The following is an 8481-nucleotide window of genomic DNA, read 5'->3' as shown; positions in this document are numbered from 1 at the left end:
TTTACGGCAATGTTGTTAGAACTGTCCATAAAAATCTTACTGTTCCTTAACACCACTCACTGTTTTCAGGCACCAACCAAAGATATTGTTATTTTGCCAAGTTATGTTTTTTAAATGTTGCCCTTAAAATCAGATAAAAAGACCCTGAATGATTTCCAAACACATTTGGGCATTGATATGACCCCCATGGCAGTGCCCAGCTCTTCATGTCCTGTTTTATTAACTACTTTATCTATTTGCCCTAAAAATGAATAGACTCAAACTAAACTTCAATGGGGTTTTCCAGCAAAATGTTTCTTTTAAAGTTTGCTGTCTACATGGTGAAGCACACCGCTAAAGGTCAACAATCTAAAAGGCATACATTTAGAAATACTCATCAACAGTGAGAAGAGCACTTTGGGGCTATTTTGCCATGATAAGCAGCCAATCACAAAGTCATTTATTTTAATTATTAGTACATAGGATTTATGCTTGGTCTATGGCTGACTGCATAAAAAAACAATGAGTAAATCTACTTAAGCAGCAAACATGTATTATTAAAGAGAAACTGTGACCAAGGATTGAACTTCATCCTGATCAGTAGCTGATATCCCCTTTCCCATGAGAAATCTATTCCTTTTCACAAGCGGATCATCAGGGCACTCTGTATGGCTGATATTGTGGTGAAACCCCTCCCACAGTGTGATGTCAGGACCATGGTGCTGACATCACACTGTGGGAGCCTTGTTGCATTGTGGGAAATAACAGCTGTTTCCAACTGCCATAAAAGCAAGCAGCAGCTACTTCCACTGACATCACCTGCCAGCAGTAAAAATGTCACCGTGTGATAAATGTCAGGATGTAAATCAGGGAGATGAAAGATTTTACAATGAGCAAACGCTGACAAAATTCATTAAATTATTTTCACTGGAGTTCATCTTTAAGCTACAGTATGTCAGTAATCGCATATTTTAACGTTGGTTATTAGACAGGATATAGTATTTTATCTGCTAGCTATTTTTTGTCATTTTACTATCATGCAGCATGTGGTCTGGTCGGGGGAGGAGTTCAGTACTTGGTTGATAGCTGACAAGCATGCAAGATTGTCTAGCTAGAATCAGTGATGACCCTGACACTGCTCCTACTGACCCTCATCTCAGGTATGTTGGGGCACATCTGGGCTGGAGGGTTCCTCTTAAAGATCTTTCCTACGCTGCTATAGACTAGAGATGGCAATCCTGAAAACGTAATTCTATTGCCTGTTCTGTTCTATATTTTGTCAGTGTAAATATCTGAGCAATTTAGGACATTTTTGTTGTAAAAATAAGAAAGAAATTGTATTTTGTGGTCACATCTAAGAATTTTACAACTGAATCATTTTTCTACCGATGTTAGTGTAATTCAGGCTTCCTTGGAAAAACTAAGGGCTGGTTCAGATGAGCATCTGAACCAGCAGTATGCCATCTCGCTCAAATGCTTTTCTGCTAGTGGGTAAGAAAGCATTTGTCAACCTGGGGAACACGGAAGCGACAGGCTTAGGCGATCCTGAAAACTTAATGTAGCTACCAGGACTAATGGAGATGATGGAAAATGATGACAGGATCGAGCAATCGATGGTATTGATGTTCAAAAAGTGCTGTCCATTCATTTGAATGGACACTGCTTGAGTGATGAGCACCGTGGCCGTTGTTAAATGCTGATTCAACGTCCGTGTGAACTGGCCCTTGCTGTTGAAACTTTTTTGTTTTCTTTTTTTTATATCTAGCAAGCTTTTATTCATCAACAAAATGGTATTGTGTAATCATAAAATGACATCATAAGAGCAATAGCAAGCTAGAATGGGATCATATCTCCAAATAAACCATGAAGTGCTAGGGCATCGTAATATGGTTCACCAATAAGATTTGATGTAAGTTATTAAACATCTAAATATGTAAAGCGTTATATGATGCACACTAGAGATTAATCCCTCTCACCCCTGACGACTGCAAAGAACGGTAAAACAGAACAAACAGAGAGAACGCAAAAATAGAAAGAGATGGAGAGGAAAACAATGGGAGAGAGCAATCCCCAAAGTATGGACTTCTATGTCATCTGAAAGAGGTAACAAACGTAAGAGTTGGGGTACAAAAATCTTTTAAAGTCGTGTGTGTCCTTCAACACATCCCTTGGGGACCATGTTTGAATATAATGCTCAATTTTATCTTGGAATGTATGTACAGATCTCCTTCAATTCAGTGATAGAGTTAACTTTAATCCTCCATCCCAGCAAATCTAGATCAACACCAGTTTGCTTACCGAACAAATAGATCGACTGAGGATGCCATCTGTGTAGCTCTCCATGCTGCCCTCTCACACCTGGAAAAGCCCAACTCCTATGTTAGGATGCTCTTTGTTGACTACAGCTCAGCATTTAACACCATTGTACCTAGCCAGCTGACCAACAAACTCCATGCACTAGGTCTTGCTCCCTCCATATGTACTTGGTTATTGGACTTCCTTACTAATCGCCCTCAAACTGTCAGAGTAGGAAAACAGACATCCTCCACCCTTACCCTGAGCACTGGCGTGCCACAGGGCTGTGTATTAAGCCCTCTCCTCTATTTATTTATTTATTGTATTTATAAAGCGCCAACATATTACACAGCGCTGAACATTAATTTAGGTTACAGACAATATTTAGGGGTGACATACAGCAATATGACAATACAGGAATACAAGAAAACCAGATCACACAGCACAGTATGAGTACAAGGTAATGCTTAGTCAGTCACTGGATGGAGCATGGAGATTAGGCAAGTTAGGTTCACTCAGATGCATAGCATGGGTTCACAGTAATGGAGGTGCCAGATCAGGTAGGACACAAAAGGAGGAGGACCCTGCCCAAAGGCTTACAATCTAGAGGGAGAGGTAAGGACACGAATGGTAGGGGACCAGAGTCCAGCTGTAGGTTTAGAGCACTTGTGAGGGGTAGTAGGCCAGAGTGAAAAGGTGAGTTTTGAGGGCTTTCTTGAAGATGTTGAAGGAGGGGGCTGCCCTAATGGGTGGAGGTAGGGAGTTCCATAGTGTTGGAGCAGCTCTTGAGAAGTCCTGGAGGCGTGCATGGGACTGGGTCATGCAAGGGGCGGTTAGGCGAAGTTCATTGGAAGAGCGGAGTGAGTGGCTAGGTGTGTACCTCTGAGTAAGATCGGAAATGTAGGTTGGACAGGTTTTGTGGACAGATTTGTAGGTCAGACACAGTATCTTGAATCTGATTCTGGACTGGATAGGAAGCCAGTGGAGGGATTCTAGGAGGGGATCTGCCGTGGTGGAGCGATGGGAGCAGTGGATAATTCTGGCTGCCGCATTCATGATGGACTGCAGTGGGGCTGTTCGGGTCATAGGGAGACCAGACAGCAGGGCATTGCAGTAGTCAAGGCGGGAAATTATGAGGGCATGGATGAGGAGTTTGGTGGTGGCAGAGGTCAGGAAAGGGCGAATCTTACAGATGTTACGAAGGTGGAAGTTGCAGGACTTTGTGAGGTTTTGGATGTGGGAAGTGAAGGAGAGTGCGGAGTCCAGGGTGACACCCAGACAGCGGGCTTGAGAGGTAGGGCGAATGGTAGTTTGGTTAACAGTGACATGCACATCTGGGAGGTTCATGGATGGCCGGGGTGGGAAGATCATAAATTCCGTTTTGTCTAGATTTAGTTTCAGGAACCTAGCAGACATCCAGGAGGAGATGGCGGATAGGCAGGAGGAGACCTTGTCCATGGTAGTGGTGGATATGTCAGGGGTGTGGAGGTAGATCTGGGTATCATCTGCATACAGATGATAGTTAAAACTGATGGAGGAGATAACCTTGCCAATGGAGGATGTGTATAGGGTGAACAGTAGGGGGCCAAGGACCGAACCTTGGGGGACTCCCACCGAGAGGTGGTTGGGGGTGGACGAGGACTCATTGAAGGTGGTCGTGAAGGAGCGGTTGGAGAGGTAGGATGAAAGCCAGGACAGGGCGAGATCGTGAATGCCCAAGGACTGGAGGGACTGGAGGAGTGGGGGATGATCTACTGTGTCAAAAGCTGCTGACAGGTCAAGGAGGAGGAGAATGGAGTATTTACCTTCAGCTTTAGCTAAGGCAAGGTCGTTGACCACTTTGGTGAGAGCAGTTTCGGTTAAGTGGGCAGGCCGAAATCCAGATTGGAGTGGGTCTAGCAGTGAGTTGGCATTGAGGTACTGGGTCAGGCGTTTGTGAACCAGACGCTCAAGGAGTTTTGAGGCAAAGGGGAGGAGGGAGATAGGACGGTAGTTGGAGGGTAGCGAGGGGTCGAGTGAGGGTTTCTTGAGCAGGGGTAGTACAGTGGCCTGCTTGAAGTCTGTGGGGAAGGTGCCTAAGGATAGGGAGAGGTTGAACAGGGTAGTGAGGACTGGGGCCAATTCCGTGAAGTGAGGCTGGAGTAAGTCAGAAGGGATGGGGTCAAGGGGGGAAGTAGTGGTATGGGAAGTCTGCAGTAGGTGATTGACTTCCTCGGTGGTAGTGGGAGTGAAGGATGTGAGGGGAGGATAGGGTGGAGGAGGAGCTGGTTGGGAGGGGGTGGGAGGTGAAGATTGGAGATTGGATATTTCCTGGCGGATGGAGACAATTTTGTTGGTGAAGTGGGTGGCTAAATCTGTGGCAGAGAGGGAGGAAATGGAGGGTGGGGGGGTGGGTTTAAGCAGGGAGTTGAAGGTGGCAAAAAGACGCCGGGGGTTGGAAGCTTGTGCTCCGATGAGCTTGGTAAAGTATTCCTGCTTCGCATGAGCAAGGGCAGTGTGGAACTGCAGCAGGTTGGTCTTGTACTGTAGGAAATCCTGGTTAAGTCTAGTTTTTCTCCATTTCCGTTCAGTGGCGCGTGTTTTCCTCTGGCGGATATATGGGTAGTGCGCCAGGGCTGGGGGTTAGGGGGTCGTTTGTGGCGAAATATTGGTGGAGCAGCTTTTTCTAGGGCTGATGAGAGAGTTTGGCGATACTGAGCTGCAGCAAGATTAGGACAGGTTAGGGTGGGGAGAGTGGAGGAGAGGGCATGGAGGGGGTCAGCAAGGACACTAGGGTTGAGCTTGCGTAGGTCTCGCTGCCATCGACCAGGTGGGTGGGTGGCTAATTTGGAGGTGCCTTCCGTGAGGAGGTTGAAGGTGAGAAGGTGATGGTCTGAGGGTGGAAAGGGTGCGATGTCAAGGTTTGCAATGGTTGTGGATTTAGTGAATACAAGGTCGAGAGTGTGACCTGCAGTGTGAGTGGGGGTGTTGGCGTGTTGTACAAGTTCAAGTGAGTTGGCAATCGTGAGTAGCCGGGTCACAGCAGAGCTCTGGGCTTCATCGATGGGAATATTGAAATCCCCAAGGATGATGGTGGGGAGGTCAGAGGAGAGGATGTGAGGGAGCCAGGAGGCAAGGTCATCGAGAAATTGTGGGGTGGAGCCCGGAGGGCGGTATAAGACCGCAACAATGGCAGGGAGGGGGTGGTAGAGGCGAATGGTGTGGGCCTCAAAGGATGTGAATTGTAGAGAGGTAGGTGGTGTGAGGACACGGAAGGTGCAGGATGGGGAGAGGAGCAGACCCACCCCTCCCCCGGTCCTGTTGTCTGGTCTGGGGGTGTGACTGAGATGAAGACCCCCATAGGAGAGGGCAGCCTCTGCGGCAGAGTCAGAGGGGGTGAGCCATGTCTCAGTGAGTGCGAGGATGGTGAGGGATTTGGAGAGGAAGAGGTCATGGACTGCTGTAAGTTTGTTGCGGACGGATCTGGCATTCCAGAGACCGCAGGGTAGGGGGAGTATGTGTTTGTGGGTGGGATGGATGGAAATAAGGTTGGAGCGAGGATGGGTGTTGAGGTTATTTGTGGACAGAGGGCTGTGAAGTGTATGAAGCAGGTCAGCAGGGGATGCTTGTCTGGCAGCAGGCTGTGGCCCAGGATTGGGTGATATATCACTAGCTGCAAGTAAGAGTAGGAGGGAGAGAGTAAGCAAATGTGAATGGGATTTAAATGTTTGTGAGGTTTTTGAGCTGCTGGAGGGAGAGAGAGATTTCAGGAGAGCTAACAGCTCATGAGAAGCTGAGTAAGGTGAGGAAAGCAGAGCAGGTGAAATGAATATGGAGTGTGGTACACTGGGAGGATGCATATTGCAATGCAACTTGTAGATGTTTGCAGACAAGCAGAACATAAGAAAAAGTGCAGTAAACATGGTAATGGTCTCTGATTATAACCAGGAAGTTTCCAACCACTAAACAGTTTAAATGAGTATGCAGTTAGTGCAAGCAAACCTGTGTAAAGAAGCAGAGTCTACTTCGCCATGCAACATATGTCCAGCAGTGGCATTTTTAGCAACAGCATTGGAGGCAGTTGTGGATGCAGAGTAGTTGTTTCCAGCAGAGTCCTGTGGCTGTTGAATCCTTTTTGGATTCCTGGGTGAATTCCTGGTAAATTCTTGGTAAGTTGTAAAGCACTTCGGAATGAAATGGCACAAGTGACCTAGGCCACGAGTGACCAAGCTCCAGCTCTTAAACAGGTATGGTAGCTGCCATGGCTGAATTGGAAGTGATTCTCAATTAGAAATTGGGAAAACAGTTCAGCTGAGGATGGGTGTGGCTACCAAAAACCAGGCCTGCTGCAATAAATAATTACTGCTCACTGGGCCGGAACACAAAGGATTCACAAATGTAATATGGGAATTTACTAACACTGCTGAACCACTTAAATTTATATTAAACAATCTTAGTAGCAATGTATGCAGCAGTGTACCAATTAAATCGTGCAGATAACGATTGGAGTCACAGATTGTACAGCAGACTTTGCAAGGGAGTAGCAAGCATACCAATTAAATCGTGCAGATAACGATTGGAGTCACAGATTGTACAGCAGACTTTGCAATGGAAGTAGCAAGCATACCAATTAAATCGTGCAGATAACGATTGGAGTCACAGATTGTACAGCAGACTTTGCAAGGGAGTAGCAAGCATACCAATTAAATCGTGCAGATAACGATTGGAGTCACAGATTGTACAGCAGACTTTGCAAGGGAGTAGCAAGCATACCAATTAAATCGTGCAGATAACGATTGGAGTCACAGATTGTACAGCAGACTTTGCAACACTTTTCACCCATGACTGCCAGCCTATCCATACCTCAAACATAATTGTTAAGTTTGCAGATGATACGACTGTCATTGGGCTTATATCAGACAATGAGGAAGCTGCATACAGAGAAGAAGTTAGGAACCTGACTGCATGGTGCGACATTAACAACCTGTTATTAAATACAAAGAAGACCAAAGAAATTATTCTGGACTTTAGGACCACCAAAAAGACTACTCACCTACCGCTAATGATCAATGCAGAGGCTGTGGAGAGAGTTTCCAGCTGTAAGTATTTGGGAGTCACCATCGCAGAGAACCTGTCCTGGGCTGACAATGCTTTAGCTCTAACTGGCAAAGCACAACAACGCCTCTACTTTCTGAGAAAACTAAGGAGCGCTAACCTCCCACAGAAGCTGCTGGTTAATTTCTACAGATGCACTATAGAAAGCGTTCTGACCAATTGCATGACGGCCTGGTACAACAGCTGCACGAAGGCTACTAGAGAAGCCCTGCAGCGAGTTGTTAAAACAGCAGAAGCCATTATTGGCACTGAACTACCATCACTGGAACTTTTGTATAAGACTCGCCGCGTGAGACGGGCCAAAAACATTATCAAGGACAACACTCACCCTGGAAATGGCCTGTTTGAGCTCCTTCCATCAGGTAAACGTTTTAGATCAATCCACACACACACAAACAGACTGAAAGACAGCTTTTTCCCATCCGCCATAAACTTGATGAACTCTGAATCCTCTCTGAAATAATTAACACTGTGTACAAATTGTTTAAACATCTATAATAACTGGCATACTTGTATAATTTCTTCTCTTCCTTGTTACTATCACTATGTTCCCTATATGCACCGTGGGGTTGTCATGAAAAGTAATTTCGTTGTGTTACACAATGACAATAAAGTGAATTGAATTGAATTGAATTGATGTGTATGAACACACATTGTAAGTGTGAAAGGAAGTTAAACAGGATAGAGTGAGCTGAAGGAAAGGTGGGTGGCCAAAGAACATAGGTGATGGTTGGATGGGGGATGCAAGGATTGTAGGACCGCTTGGGAGGTATAAAGTGTCATTGAGGGAAACTGGCCATATACCATGAAGATAAATAGATCAACAGGAACATAAAATAATTAAAACTAAATGTCAACTTCAGTGGGTTAAGGAGGTTCTTCTACAAATCAAGCATACCATAAGGAAGCTCCATGGAAGGCAACTGATGACTGCATACAATTATATAATGTCAATTGAATATGTGGTGGTGTAAGGTAAAATACTAAATAGGTATACCACAAATGTAAAATTATAAAATTGGTATTTCAGTGGTCGTACAATGCTGTATTTTGTAGCAGATACAATTTGATCTGAAAATCTATCTAGAGCAAAGGTCCTGCTGATTGATTTTT

The sequence above is a fragment of the Hyperolius riggenbachi genome, chromosome 2 (assembly GCF_040937935.1).
Source record: "Hyperolius riggenbachi isolate aHypRig1 chromosome 2, aHypRig1.pri, whole genome shotgun sequence".
NCBI lineage: Eukaryota > Metazoa > Chordata > Amphibia > Anura > Hyperoliidae > Hyperolius > Hyperolius riggenbachi.
This window is presented reverse-complemented; position numbering follows the sequence as displayed.